Source organism: Panulirus ornatus, chromosome 24 (genome assembly GCF_036320965.1).
Source record: "Panulirus ornatus isolate Po-2019 chromosome 24, ASM3632096v1, whole genome shotgun sequence".
Taxonomy (NCBI): Eukaryota; Metazoa; Arthropoda; class Malacostraca; order Decapoda; family Palinuridae; genus Panulirus; species Panulirus ornatus.
This window is the reverse complement of record NC_092247.1, coordinates 9,946,991-9,963,702: the sequence shown is the minus strand read 5'-3', so window position 1 is coordinate 9,963,702 and position 16,712 is coordinate 9,946,991.

The following is a 16,712-nucleotide window of genomic DNA, read 5'->3' as shown; positions in this document are numbered from 1 at the left end:
AGTTTCCTCTGTCTTCTCGCTCTGCGATGCTTCGGTTATTCCCTGTGTTCTGGATCTCCTCACTCACTGATACCCTTGTCTCTCATAATGATCCACCAGAGTGTCGACTTCATCACCATCTTCGCCAGTATCCTCACAGAATAACACTCAGACAATACGATGTCCTCCCATTTACCCAGCGCGTTCTCTCCGTTTCTCCATTTTTCTCAAGTTTCTTTCACCATTACGCCATTACACCTATCTGTGTCCTCCAGCCATCCCCGCTCGTGTCGCCTCTGTAACCTCTCCAATCCTTTCTCCCACTCAGTCACCATATTCATCAAGTGCCTCCCGTCACTTTGTATTCCCCCTCATCCTTCCAATTACCTGACTTTTTCGTTCCTTCAGTCACCCCTGTAGCTCTCGTGTACACCCAGACATTCGCATCCCAGTTACACCATTCTTTTTCTTTGTTCTCTTAGCCGTTAGAAATTAGTATGTCCCCATTAAGGTGGGTACATGACAAGCTTTCTTGGTCATCCAATTGTTGTGACCTCTAATTCATCTGCGTCATCCTCGTTAGACAATTAACTCATACCTCTTCTTTTACTTATATCTTCTCACATATGTCTTCTCGGTCAAGCCACTGCCCTCATCTCTCCTCAGTCTCCCAATTACTCTTGTGTCCTCTTGTGTGCATACGAAGGACAGACAACGGAGGATTTGAACGTCAATGACGAGATTTTCTGCTGGAGGGAAGTTCATGGGATTCTACATTCTTAACTCCCCTCTGGTCCCCATATGTCTTATATCTCCTCTCAGTCACCCAGTTGCTTATGTGGCCCTGCTACAACTCATTGTTTTTTTGCTTCTTATTAGGTACCCTCAACCTCGCCCGAATAGCCTCTTGTGTACTTACATGTCAATGAAATTAAGACTTAAGATCAAACTTTCTTTTTATGTGGATCATTCCAAGCACGTGACGGAAACTGAGACGAACTTATCTCCATGTGCAAAATGGAAAAGGTTTTTTATGCATAGTGTCCTTCAACCTTATTCTATTACAAATGATCCTACCACTTATAGATTATATGAGACAGAACAAAACAAGGTTAATGTGTCCCTTCAGTATGGCAAAGGTTAGCGAATTTTGTAACGCTTATATAAAACTATAATAATGTGGTGGAGAAATAATGCAAGTTGAGTATGCTATGTTGGACATAGTGATACTCAACGTTAAGCTTGATGAGTACGCCATGTTACCCTGAGTTAGGCATCGTATGTACGCTATGCTAGGCATGTTGAGTACTCTATATTAGATGTTATAAGTACGCTGTGTTTGTCATGCTGCGTATCCTATGTTAAACATTGTAAGTACGCTATGTTAGGCGTGATGAGCAGGATAGGTTTAGGCGTGGCGAACTCCAGCCAGGGAACAAGCGACAAGACAGATCGGTACAAGCATCACGTCTTAAGGTGGAGTCTCGCAGAGGAGATTAATCACTCTGGAGAATGCACGCGCTCATGAGCGAGGCTCGGTGACTGTATCTTACACACTAATTACTTTGTCATCACACTGTTTACAGAGTCTCACGCCTCTACACTGCAAGACAGATCGCATCAGAATGTTTGTGATAGCATGATAATGAAAGAAATTTTGCCATCCTGGTTAAAGGTCGGGATATTCTTCATTCTTTTCATTCATCAAAGGTGTGCAACCGGTGGAAGATCACTAACTTACTTGTTTGTTGTAAAATCTGATTTAGAAATATTGTATGTGTTCTTTACTCTCCTGATTATGATGCAATGAACTATGAAGAACCTTCTGAAAATATATGGATTTGCAGAGATTATTGTTTCCTTGTGGTTAATCAAACCATTTAATGTTGCTGACTTCTCTGACATGACCTGGGTCTACTTCGTAGTATGAACGTTTCTGAAAAACTCGTACACTCTGTCCTGTCCTTCTGCGATTTTGCAACTGAGTTTCTCACGTGTTCTGGATCATTATTGTCATCATCACGTAAACTCACGATTCCTTTTACAGGGCTCCTGTAGCTCCAAGCAGGAGCAGGGAAAGGATGGCCTCTTTTGGGATGAGAAGGTTTTAGACTAACATGTATGGTCTTAGAATTAACTTGAACGCATGAGGGTGTTCAAGTTCTCTCGATTGGTGGTTGCATAATGGGGTCTAAAGCCGAAATAACAAATCAGCCAATCAGTTTCATGATTTAACAGTAAAGAAAAATGGTTAAAAGGAGAGGAATTCAGTTCTCGTAACATTCCCTTGTTTACAGATTGTATACGACGTCACTGCTTATTCCAGGTTGACATATAAGCTCCCTGGCAGAGCTTCAGTTCGCAGAATTACGTAATAAGCAGTTTGTTTTCATTGTAGTTACTAACGTAGTTTGTTTTCATTGTAGTTACTAATGCAGTTTGTTTTCATTGTAGTTACTAATGTAGTTTGCTTTCATCGTAGTTACTAATGTAGTTCTAACAAAGTAATGATGTCTTTTACCTTGGTGAGAAATCTTAACAACTCGTCTAGACATCCATAAAACTTTATTTTCAATCTGTTTCCCACGCGTTCATTCAGGACCAGCGTGCACAGAGAAGTGAAAAATGAAACATGCAAACTCGTTGCAAACTTGGAAGACTTTGCGTTTCATACATTAAAAATCCCTCAAGGGTTAAGAGTAATTATGACCTAACAGTAATGATTACGTTGAAGTCCTGCCTGTGAATCATAGTTTCGTCATCAAAAGCGTATTGCAGGGATAGAGCGGCCAGCGTGGCTGATCAAGGGGCACCAGCTCAGCCCGGGCAGGCCAGTGTATCGAGAGGCAGAGTGGTCTGTGAGTGGACTGCTTGGTAGAGGCGCTCGCCGACACGACTGGAGTGATAGCAGGAGACCGCGCTACCTTTACACCCTTATCGAAAGATATTGCTTTGATGACGCGTCATACAGTTAAACATGCAGTGCTACAGAACTTTCTGTGTTGCAGTAACTCTCATGGCATCGCTCTTGTGTTATATGAGCTTCTTCCTCTCTTGTATGGGTGCAAAATGTACATTATGGAATAACTGTCAAGGTAATCAAACCCTCGTGGCGGCAGATAGCGTCTCATTATACTTTTTCTTCATTCACAAAACAAATGAAGAGTTTCCTTATCATGAAAGGTATTTGTGATCACCACCTTCCTTACATCCACCGCATCACTCTGATGACTTTCGACAGGCTTTACAATGTGCGTATGTCTGATCCCGTGGGATACTCTGCCGCTCCTCTCAAGCCTTGATTTCAACAGTTTGGCAGCTACGTCCCTCTCTAACTGCTCATTCTCGACAAATGGAGACGTAGAGAGTTTACATTAATCTGACACCCGCTAGAAATCCGGTTCAGGATGTCTGATGTAGGTTGTGTCCGAATCCAGTTCCTGGTCACCCTGTTTGAGTGGATGGGAATCTTATCTTCACTAGTTCTCATGGTATCAGGAGCAGAAATTACCATGGAACAGATATTCACATAATGTTCACCTGTATCTGTCAGCCCTTATAGGTTTTACAAGAATGTTCTGGTCGTGTCACTCACACCTCACTTGTGAGTGTGTTGCTGGAGATACCTAGCGTGGTCAGAACTCCAGCACTGTGACACTCCTGCCTCCACACACGACAACGACATATTATCTATAACAAGGTCACCCGCGTCCCAGTAAGTGTTAAAGATTAAGTAAGGAAGCATAAATCCTCCCTGAGCCTTCTTGTTGGCTTCGTCTGCCGGTAAGCAGCAGTCCCACTGTCACCCAGGATCACTTTCCAGTGGCTTTGCAACACAAGGCTGCGCTACTTCCAGCAGCAGGGAAATATGAACTCCATTGGAGTGAAATATCTAGGACGAGACTGTACTTCTAATAATACAGCTTCACTAAACGTGACTTCTCCTTCGTGGTGCAATATATATATATATATATATATATATATATATATATATATATATATATATATATATATATATATATATTATTTCCAGTAGCGTTGTGTGAAGATGGGTCATAACACCCGCGCCTTACGGACCCAAAATATCTTACGCAATGTTGAAGAAAATGTCTTTAGAAAATCGAAAAGAATAATTTTCCCAGGTTCCTAAAGCGTTCAGAAGATATAATTTCATTTCATGGTAAACTGATCTATAAGATTGTCATCGTCTCTAAACAAATTTGCATGAGCTATTCTTCCGCTATCTGAAAAACCTATTAGCCAGACGAATTGGAAGAAATACAGAGTAATATTATATGGTACGTTTTCCAATATCTAATATTCTTCAAAACCACCACTATCAAATAAAACTCGAATTCAAAAACTGAATAAGTTTATGGAACTGGGTTCTTCCAAGACTGTCTACCATTACCAGACGATAACTGTGTGGTATAAGGTTCGGGTAAGACAGTCTGTCACTGTCAGAAGATAACTGGATAGCATGTGCTTCCGTCCAGACAATCTATTATACTCACAGGATACCTTGATAACGTGTGGTCTGGGTGAGTCTGTCTCCAGAGGATAATACAGAGGTGTGTGAGTCCCGCGTTTGGTCAATGGTAAGAAAATAGACCACTAATAAGGACTAACTTTGGTACCTTCTCGTCCTGAGGAGAAAACTGGTTATTGCTAGAGGATAACATGATGACATGCGGTCCTGAAAAATAGTTTACTCCTGCTGGGGAATAATTTGGTGGTGTGTTCCTGGGGAGAAAATCATCCACGACCAGAAAATGATTCAGTCGTGTTTGGTTCTGGCGAGATCAGTCACATCTGCCACAGGATAACTCTATAATGTGCACAATAAGACACAACTTTCTAGACTCATCACAAGAGACGACTCGGTGTTGTGTGTTGTCCTGGCAAAACCGTCAGTCTCTTCCAGTACATAAGTTTGTGGTGTGTGGTGCTGGCAAGATCACCAACAATCGTCGAGGACCAACTCGACAGTGGGAGGTACTGGAAACCCGGTCTTCCACTGCTATGTGGTTTGTGTTCCTGGCAAGACAATTCTAGCACTGCTGGAGGATAAGACGGTTGCACTTAGTATTGGTAAAGCCGTCCACTTCCCCTGCGAGAGAATATGTGAATGACATGTCACACTAACGAGCAGCCCAACCTCTCTCAAGCCACGGGCTGACCTCGTAGCGGCGATGTGATCCTTGCATGAGTTTCTCTCTGCGTCAGAATATCAAACTGTTGGTTGTGTGGTCAGGACGAGTTATTTCTTAATAGTTGTTTTCAGAAGGTTACGGAAAATTGCACTTCCTCTTGTTTCTTTCGTTAAAATTATCGTTTATTGCCATAGGCCACAACGGAAAGATCACGGTTTATTCTCATTTACGAGGCTGATATTGCTTTATAAAGCCAAGACAAATGAGGACACTCAGAAGACACGAAAAAAATGTAATTTCCCAGTAAACCCGTAAACCTAAGTAAACCATCAGTCGGCAAGTGAGCGTCAGGTACGTTCAATAATGGTTACGACGTCACTGCTGAACGTCGAAACGGCGCACCTCATTACGCATTACAAGCCTACGTAACTTGACGCACGCACGGTACCTCATTACGCATTACAAGCCCACGTAACTTTATAGCAATGTGTCGAACATGGGCGTCGTGGGGGTGCCACTTAGTATTCGGGAGAGAGGTGAGGGAGGTGGATATCAGAATGCATAACCATTCCTTGACGTGGATCCAGTGGGCTAATTGGTTCTGAAACGTCAGGTAACTCCAGCCTGATATGGGTTCGACATGAGCTTGCGTGGGAGAAAAGAAAATGTTCGAGAGGTTTTCATTTGCTTCCTGTTTTTTTTCTTTTTCATATTTAGTCAAAATGACTTTCTATTAGCGTACGTAAATCCTGTGCATTACGCTATATCTGATGCTTCGTCTGGACCTGTTGACGGTGAGAGAAGCCTGACCTCTTGCTGAGGGGGCCAGCCCTCTGTCTGCCGCCCCTCTCGTCTCCCGCCACGAAAGAATGAGATAATTGCAGGGGTTAATGCTGAGGTGTTATCAGTAATGATGCTTGTAGAATGCCGGTGAGTATATATATATATATATATATATATATATATATATATATATATAATAAAAATAATATATATATATATATATATATATATATATATATATATATATATATATATATATATATATATGTATATATATATATATAATAATAATAAAAATAATATAAATAAAATATAATAATAATAAAAATGATATAAATAAATAATATTTTTTGTCTTCTTTGTGATCAAAGCGTAACATACGAGAAAGGTACCCTGTGTTTAGTAACTGAAAAACCGTCTGAAATTCTCAGGTCTGACTAGTGACATCATTAGAGAAAATAACAATGCAGAGGAGCCAGATACCTGTGAGACGATACTTTCTCGGACACCAGAAAGTGTGAGAACCACAATCATAATAGTTTAATCAACACTTCGATTTTCCTACACAGATATATCATAGAAATTCATGAATTAACCGGTAACTTGTCAGTTAAAATGAAACTCGCTGAGAGGAGAGATTTAATAACTCTAGTATCCGTAGCATGTGGTGAGTGCGTGCAATGATACACACAAAACATAACGCTGAAGTACAAACTATTCTGTCGGCTAATAACAGGGTATTCAACATCCATCATGTTCATTGAAGGTAACGTGTTACAGAGGCGACGGGGTCAAAGCTGAGGCCGCAAGATGAGACATAAATACGTTGTCAGGCACCCGCTCATTACATTAGTGAACTGTATTTGAAAAGGTTATGCAGTCATGTGTTTTGATAACGTGTCTAGATTGGACGAGTCAGGGGCCATGTTTTTTTCATATTCTTTTAAGTTTGCACATCACGTTACTCCACCTCTCCTCTCATGCCTCACCCACTGGGACTTGGTTTTGCAGAACAATTGTTTGATAATCTGCTGTTGTCCTGATCCTCTCTCCATCCACCAGGCCCATTTTTTTATTCATCTTTCTTGTGGCTACAGTTTTTAGCAGACGCAAACTTATTCTATTTCCTCTTCCTATCAACACGCACCCACCCGCCCACACAAACACACACACACACACACACACACACACACACACACACACCCAACAAAATATATACCGGAATGACCCGAAAGGCATTAAGCCTAAACTGACCTGCACTCATTTCACACCGACATTCACATAACATCCTCACACTCCTTCACATGTGGTCCCGTCCAGCGGAAGTGGTTGGCTTCTCGAACGGTGCAGGAACTACAAGGAAGTACACCCTGAGGGATGTATACATGAATATATATATTAGAGAGAGAGAGGGAGAGACAGAGCGTGTGAGATGATAATCATGGTTATGGTTGTAGGTGTTAATTCTCTAAAGATTATGTGTTTGTTAACTTTTGTACTGGAAAAAAACTTTATGTCTACCAATTAATTGAAACTGCTGAACTCTTTTAATGCCTCATACCACTGGCTGAACTGTCTCAGGCCTCTGGTGATAGTGACATACTGATACCGAATATTTTCCTATGTCTACTTTGTAAAGCTATTTGACTGAAGCAACTTGTCTAAGACGTAAAGTAAGAACCATTGTCACAATACCTACTATTACGAAGGTAAAACACGCATGTCGACTGGGTAGTTCCAACCGGTTGGCATCGCCTTTCCTTGGCCACACTGCTTACCACCCCCACGTCATTTGAACCTCGGTGTGAACACCAAGGTACAACTCTCATATGGTTATTGTGGTCCCCAGCCTGACCTTACTGCCAGTCACCTCCGCTGCTGTAGGTGAGGCGTTCCCGTGGTTACGTACAATAAATGGACCAACGAGGAAAGAATTCCAATGAGGGAGTTAGCTCGTCACAGCCATAGTAAACAGCGTGTGTCAGTCCTCAACGGAAGAGAGAAAAATTTCAGTCGGTCTCAATAGAGACAATAAACAGGGCACGTCAGTCCTCATAACGTGAATCCTGATAGCTTACAGTAAATCGTCTCAGAGAAAACGTAGCTTGTAGAAGCTAACAAAGATAACAAATGATCATTATCTGTTGATCTTTATGAAGAGAGTAAAGAGTTTGAAAATCGTTACCGTGATAGTAAACGGTGTCTGTTAATCCTCACAAAGATAATACGAAGCGTCTTTTGATCTTCAGAAAGTGGAGAGTGTCTATAGATCCTTACAAAGATAGTCAACGGTGTGTGTTTGTTCACACTGACGGTAATCAAAGCGTCTCTCAGAAAAGGAATACGTCACTCACACAACAGGATGAACTTGTTCACAGAGTTATGGTCGAGTATTTGTCTCTAAAGATAATCAAGCTTCAGCAGATCTTTGTTACTCATTGGCAGAGTTGCAAGTTTGTCCGAGGAAATTGAGCATTCTAGCCCCTAGCCAGCCTGTGTAGCTGAGGTTGCAGACTCCAGTTCTGCAAAATTGATTCTCGGAAAAATGCATCCCTATAAGTAAGTTAACCCACACCATGCAAATGGAGACAGAGTTGATGATAACAGATCGATGGATAGACATAAATTCATCAGCTGAGCAGAGTAGAGTGGAGTGGAAGTGTCCGCCTCAACCCTGTGCGAGAGTACGTGTGACACACCACCTCAGCTGATGTGTTGGCCACCAGCTTAAAAGGGTAAAAACGTTCTCGTTCTGCACATATCATCCTTGTAAGTAACTCCTCATGGAAAACTTCTCTCATAATACCAGCGATCATATTCCGTTTTACATGCAATATGAATATGCAAGGCTGGCTAATGGCGAGGTGGAGTGATTGATAGGTTCTACCAACGCAAACGATGATGTATGAGGCGGGTCAACTTGACCACAAAATATTACTAATCGTTGGTAAGTGGAAGAAGTGGGTATTCTTATTTCCTTTTGTTGCGTTTCTCACATACTTTTATTTTTTTCTCGTATTTTTGGTGTGAGTAGCGTTCATAATTCCCACGCCTGTCATGGTACAGTGGTGCGAGCACTCAGGTGTCGCCTCCGTAATCAAGTCTAGCCGTGATAATCTGTAATGTTCACTTGTAATACGTCAGTCACAGGCGGGGCTCCAGGTCAAGGAAAATGTGTGGGTAATGCACAAGGCTAACAAATAAAAGAAACTGTTCCTTCTTATAGAAAACTGGCCATCAGAAGTGTAACTGACTTACGGTTTAGCGCTATCTTGCCACTGCCGACGTTACATAAAAAGCCGAAACAACAGTTGGCTAATTTTCATGTCTCTTCGCCTTTCCCCGCTTTAGCGAGGTAGCGTCAGGGACACACGAATGATCCTTCGTTGATAAAATTTTTAGAACGACAATACAGGAGGGGAAATGCCCAGCCGTGCTCTCCCCCCATCTTACTTATCTTCTACGACAACGACGGATGTGATTGGCAAAAAATATAAATCTGGCAGGGATAACGAGAGTGAGATATCGGACGGCTCGTGAGTATTTTCACTACTAGCAATGGTGACCCCCGCGTGAACGAGCCGTCATAAGACAAGAGCCAGTGCCAGGCACAGACTTGCCGGATCTAACAACAAAATAACAAGGGAACGGACGCACCGCTACCAGCCAGGGTCCATCTCTGTCGCTGACACAAGGAATTCCCCGGGAAATGATTCCTTCACGTCTCATACACTCTTCAACGATACAACATATTTACATGTGAGAACGCCATTCTCTCGAGGGATTCCAAAATCCCACAAAATGAAAATGCATCAGGAAAAGAAAAGAACAAATGCACAGAAGAAAAATACACATCCTTATATATATATATATATATATATATATATGCCTTTTTCTCACAAAACTGGACATTTTTGTATACCTTCTGTTTTGATCCTTCGCTTCAACAATGAACAGCTGACCTGCGCTGACAGGAGCCTGGCGAGAGGAGCTGACATCTTAGTGTCCAGGCAAGAAATCCCTTGAAACGGGTCATAAACTGGATCTCGCGTGACGAGAAATTACATGACATAAGTGAAATCTCTCGGGAATTTCGACACGGGAATACTCCACTGAAGCAGATATTGCATGAGCCATAACACACACACACACACACACACGTCCACCAACGAAAAAATTCACTTACCAAAACTGTGTATAATTTTCTCAGTAATGTAAGTGTTGAGTTGCCGTTGACGCCTGTCTAGCGAGTTGTTGGGTCGTGGTGGTGGTGGTGGTGGATGGTGGTATGCTGCACTGTGGTGTGTGATGGCTGTGGTGTGGTGTTGAGTAGTGGTGCGTGGTGGTTGATAGTGACCGTGATGGTGGTGAACGCTGCTTTTGTTGTCTAGTGGTGAACTATGGTGGTTGGTGGTCATGGTGAGGGAGGAGAGTGTAGCATGGTGACAGATGTGTTTGGTTTTGATGGTTTCTAGTGATTCAGGATGACATTGATGCGTGGCATTCGTGGTGGATGGCGTGGTTGTGGATGGCGGTGGTGTGTGGTTGGTGGTGATGCGTATACGTAGTGAGGCAGTATTCAGTGGCGCCTGGTGAAGCCGGTGGTGTAAGGTGGTAGCATTAGGTGCGCCACTGGTGGTACTGGTGGTGAATGGTAACGCTGGTGCATGAGTGGCAGTGTTGCATGGTGGTTGTGATGGTCCACGGTAATAGGTGTGGATGTAGGTGATTGTAGGTAATGGTAGGTGGTTTGGTTGTGTTGGTGGTCGTTGTTGAGAGGGAGGGTTGTGTCGACAGCAGCGGTGAGCTCAGGGGGTTGGGTGTGGTCATGACACCTGTAGTGGTGGCGATTGTGACAGTGGCAACCATGCCAATCGTCCTGGACCAGTCATTCACCCAAGCGACTTTTGTCCAAGAGACAAGAGCGGACAGAACTTCCTCAGGTTTTGATGGTTCGTTGTACTGGTATCATGACTGTCGTGCATATATTACTACTGGGTTGTGTGATCTAGAGACAAATGTCTTATTTTGATATAATCAAACAACCTGTCTCTCTCCAGGGATCAGAGCATTTCCTCGATGTCTGGGAAGTGTAGTGACGTGGGTCGGTCGTGTGTTTTGTGTCGAGGAAGTTCGGGGTAATGAGAAGATGAGTTGTAAGAGGGTTGTTTAGTGTCTCATTGGAACACAATACTTTTAGAAACTGTGGCAAGAACATTAGTGTATCCACATAGATAGGAAGATGACCAACAGCCCATGTAGAGGTCGGTTGGATCGTTTGCCACATTATCATCTTGTATTCGCATATCCTCTTAATACCTTAAGATTATCATTATCATGATAATTGCTTTATTATCATCATCATCATCATTATCAGCCGTCGTTGCTACGCTCCAAGCTTATTCCAGTTGGACTACCCTGGACTTTGCGTACTTTGGACCTGATGGAAGGAGAGATAATGACTGTATTTTGATAGCAAATAGCTGGTCATAGCTTAATGACTCTCCATGGGTCGATAACCATATATCCAGTTTGTGCATATGCACACGCTTGCCACGTCTGTTGTCGGTCTGGACCGTGGGTGTCGACTGCCATCCCGCTGTATTGCCCCATGTCTAGTACCCATATTTACCGAGGCAGATGGATGTATCTGGTATAAAAGTCTACAGATGAATTCATCCACGCTTTTGTGACGTTCAGTTATCATCAAATAAGTTGACAGTAATGGTTGGTCCTCTGATCATCGTAACTACATGCTACCTAACGCTTCTAGGGAGTAACTATGACAGTGTTCGAACATGAAGATTTCTAATATTATGATTTTATTTCTTTTCTGCGTTGGCGCCTCCAGTTACGGACAAAGATCCACCTCAAAGCCGAGCCTTGATTGATACATAGAAAGGTTAATGAAAAGGAAAAAGAAGAGACAAAGAATAGTATTTACGAATTTTGCAGGAAGTGAAAAACCTGCATTTTAGAATATGGCAGGATATAGTTTTTAAGAAAGACGTGGTAGAGTAGAGAATTTCAAAGTTTTAAGGTGTAGCGAAAGAAGCAGTTATCAAAACAGACCATCCTTGAGTTGCCAACGGAGACACAATAGTTATATGACGCAGCAACATGCCGAGTATTTCGTGGTCTAACCTGTGGCGGGGGCACACAAGCAGTTTTGAAGTTAGACAGAAGAATTTACAAGTCGGACAGCTTTCCACTCAGCTCTGTCAACTAAGGATATGGAGCTAGAACTACCTTAGATGTGAGAGCAGTGCTACATACAAGGACGGATCAAGCCTTTGTATAAATGTATAAATGGAGCTACTGTTCGAAATAAAAGGTTTCGACATTCATAAAGGACTTCTTGATTCTTAGAGGGAGATTTAGCTATTTCCATAATGTGGGGTTTTCAAGATGATGTGGATGTCACAGTAATACAAAGTGTGTTCACTGTATCAAGGGGTGGAATTACAGAATTATAGAGAGGAAAGCTGTGAGGAATTTTTGATCGAGAGATGGGTAGAAACTGGGTTGGGGAGGCATTTAACTTAATTCCACTGAGACAACCTGTCCAAATTTGAGTTTACTGAGGATGTTGTATCGAGACGAGATGCTGACCGAGTGAGGAAAGAAAGAACTGAATTGAAGGACGTGGAGGCATGCAGATTACAGCTGGATATGAAAAAGTGGCTAGTGGGAACATTACTGGATAATTGAGTCTCAGCGAAAAGTGAGACATTAGGAAGAGTACTAGAGTGACGGTGATCAATACAAGAGAGGTTACTAGAGAGATCCTGAATGCTGGTATAGTGAATAGAAAAAGAGACATCTATCAGAAAGGCCGTAGGAGGACCTAGTTCTACTTCTATCTGAAACCTTCCTCTCATTGGCAGTAGAGTCAGGTGGGAATCCGGAGATTAATTATCAATGAAATTGGTTGTGTCTAATCATTTCATCGTTTGTTTAGAGTTATTGTATGTTCGTCTTCTCACTTGACTCCAAAGCGAATGTTACAATGAATCATCCAAGTATTGCAGCTGGCGGAGGAGACATCGCTGGAAGGCGTGTTTCTTCGCTTCACCAAACAAACAAGACGGGAAACAATTTGTGCTAACCACGCGGCCCCTCTAACATGGGGACAAGGTAAACACATCACTTATCGGCCTTATAGTCAACAGAAAGCAAACAGCAGGTGAGAGGAGGCGGTATCCTCGTCCTGCCAATAACTCAGTTAGAGGGAAAACACATTTGTAATCACTAGTGTTACAATGTAATCCGTAGGGCAGCGGCAGCATTTGCTCCATAACTCTGCGAAAATGGAAAACACATTTAATGTTTCCCTTATATTAAAACTCCTGAGGGAAAAGACTGAACAAACTGACAAAATATTTATGGCCGTCGCAGCTATCTGTAAAATGAAAAACAAATATAACACCCTTTGTTTTAAAAGTTAAAATGGGCGGCAGAATAGAGGAAAAAAAGTGGAAAAGTTGGAGCGGATGGCGGGTCTGTCTCTCTCTGCAGTGTACAATAATGCAGAGGCAGGGGGCCCCATCACACGGCCAGTCGTCAAGATTTTATACGCACTTAAATGGCTTTTTGAAATCATGCAGAGAGAGGGAGGGAGAGAGGGAGGTCCAGCTGAGGCCAATTAAAACTGCCGAATAGTTACTCAATAAGTTATTAACGCCTGCGTTGCCAGGCTTTAATAGCATGGGCAAGGGAGGGCAAGAGCAGGAGGTGAAGGGAGGAGAGTAGGGAACAGGGAGGAGTATAGGGAGCAAGGAGGAGTGTGTGGAGAGGGGAAGGTGTGTTTGGGAAGTGGAGAAGGTGCGTGGGGAGAGGGGAGATTGTGGAGAGAGGAAGGTGGGGACCGGGGAAGAGTGTGGGAAGGGGAGAGGAGATTAGGGAGGAATGTGGGGAAGGATGTGGAGAGCAGGGAGAGGTGTGGAGAGGAAGGTAGTAAGTGAGAGTACATGAGAGGGACAAATGAATGAAGACCTAATGGTCTGTTTAAGTCTATCTTCTAGCAGATAGCAGTGGTGTCAAGTTCCTAAATCTTCATAAAATGAGACGGGATGGTAAAGTAGAAGGCTCCTTCCCACCCATCACTGTAGATGGAGATGGTATAGTATAGCAAAGGGCTTTTATCCAGCCATCATTATAGATGGGAGACGGTAAAGCAGGACATATCTTTCTACCTACAACTCTATCTAAGAAGGGAATTATAAGGCAAGTGGCGCCTTCCCCCCCACCACTTCAGCATATCATCCAAGGAGGCTGTAGCTATGAACTTTCTTCCTTCTATGATTTACCTAGGCCCGAGGTAGGACTAATAGGTCAGTGTTCTGAGGCGGAATCACTATCTCTTATCATGTGAACTGATGTCATAATCGCAACGCTATGGAAAATGGGGAGAGTTGTTGTGGGCAGGTTGGGTAGTGGAGAGTTGGAAGAGATGTGGGAAGCGGGGAGGGAAGTTAGGAGAGCTTTGGGCATGGATGGGGAGTGTAGGAAATGGGGATGAGTGTGTGAAGAAGTATGGAAAACAAGGAATGCAGAAGGAGAGGACTGAGGATGTAAGGAAAGAAGGAAGGTGAAGGGAGAGGAGGTAGAATATGGATAGGGAGGAAAGGTATAGTGAGAGGGTGAAGGGTTGAAGGAGGGGATGGAGGGAGCTAGGAAAGAAGAGAGGGTACTAGGAGAGGAGGGAGGGTGTGAGAAGAGAGGGGTGAGGTCGTGGGGAGAGAGTGGAGGGTGGAAGTAGAGGAGTGAGGGTGTAGAGAGAGGAGGGAGAGGGAGGGGATGCGGGCAGTAGAATAGACTAATGAAGTTGCAGCTCGTGCGCCTCGCATCACTCTACGTAACTTGGTAGTCTCCCCGTATTATGCAAATACAAAGCTAATTTAAATTACAGCGCACTAAGTAATCTCACGAGTATTAGAAAAAGCCATAATGAACTTTTATTACACCCTAATCATGATTTACTCGTCTAATTTCGCCTAATCATATGATGTATGTGATGAATAGTAATTACGAACCTAAGCCATCGGGATCAGGCGGTAGGCAGTCTTCCATTACCTCTTGCGATATTACTCAATAAATTTGGATAATGCTGTTGCCCAGGATTTTATTTTTCTTTAAAGGAAAAGTATCCGACTTTCAAGAATATCGAGATTTTTTGCTAAAAGACGATCCTTCAAAGCCAGCTAGGAAAACGAATGCTTTTCTCAAGGGGATCAACATTAGATAATGTAGTATGTATATCAGTCATTTTGTTTTTACATAATTCATAAATAAAATATTGGAGATACTTTTTCTTCATACTTAAGAACTCCAGAAAAAACTGTAATCTAGAGTGTCATCGCAAGTTTGAATAATGAGAATGAATCAATGAATCTTCTATCTAGATGATGTGAGGCGTTGAGGACGATATGAAAACTGACGCTTCGCCTGAGAGCGTTAGCATGTGTAATGGGCAGAGGTGAGAAGTGGTGAGAGGTAGAGAGGAGGGAGAGCAAGAGGTGAAACAAGAGGGAAGGGAAAAGGGCAGGGAAGAGGTGCAGGAAAAGGGCAGGGAAGAGGTGAAGGAATGAGGAATGAAGTACACAGGACAAACTGAGAATACAAAGAAAGGTCAAGATTTTGAAGACAGAAGAGAATAATCAAGATGAAATAATAACACAATAATACTAAACCTAACATTTTGTTTATCTTTACGTCTGGTTATCTATCTATCTATCTATCTTTACTTCTATTCCCTATGCCTTGGGGCGCAACAGGTTTGTGTGTATAGCCTCTGAAATTCCTCACGTATCTTCCACCCATCCTCAGTGTGTTAAAGAAGGAAACATGTTTAGAAAGTAAGTCTCTCGGACACACAAAGAGAATTTTCACAAAAGTCTGAAAGAAAAGAAAACTAACGAGTCATATGTTTAGAAAGTATGGAGATGAACATATGTCTCGCAAGCCAGCCCATATAGCTTTAAGAAAGTAGGTGGAAAACATAAGCCTAACTAGCTTTATCTGAGCAGACATAACCTGAAAATTTCCAGCAGTGAATCTCACAGGTGATGAAGGCCAGGAATCAAAAGGACGCATTTTCACCAGTTCACAGACACTCCGGTAATTTCTAAACACTGCTTCTGACACGCAAGTCAGCTCTTGTTCCTTGATCAACAATACGCTACCACTAAATTCGATAAAAATGATAAAACTTTAAACAAAAACGAGATAAAGTGGTAGATAGCTCAATAACAAGAATATAAAGCCATAAACACATTTTCATGGTTATATATCTATTTTACCTCTCTCTCTCTCTCTCTCTCTCTCTCTCTCTCTCTCTCTCTCTCTCTCTCTCTCTCTCTCTCTCTCTCTCTCCACACACACACACACACACACACTCTGGGAGTAACTGTGGACCGATTGTAATGCCCAGGATTCGAACCCATGTGGGCCCGATTTAGGGCAGGCCCCTGCTGATCCATGGACATGAACGCTAACCACTACACCACAGAGGCGTGTGTGTGTGTGTGTGTGTAAATTCGTGTATTCTTAATAGTGAGTTTTAGTCAGGAGTTTGCGTTTACAACTATCAATACTGGGTATGTAAAATGTGATAATTTGCCACCGTTTTCGTTCCATGTTGTGTGGTGGTGTGGCGCATGATGTGGCGGTATAGACCATGATATATACCAAGCTAGTGGCCAGCCAGGTGGTCCATCGCAGGCCCAGTAGGGGCATATGTCTTCATTAGTGAAGATGATTAATGTGTAGTGGACCTAATCTACAACATAAAGATAC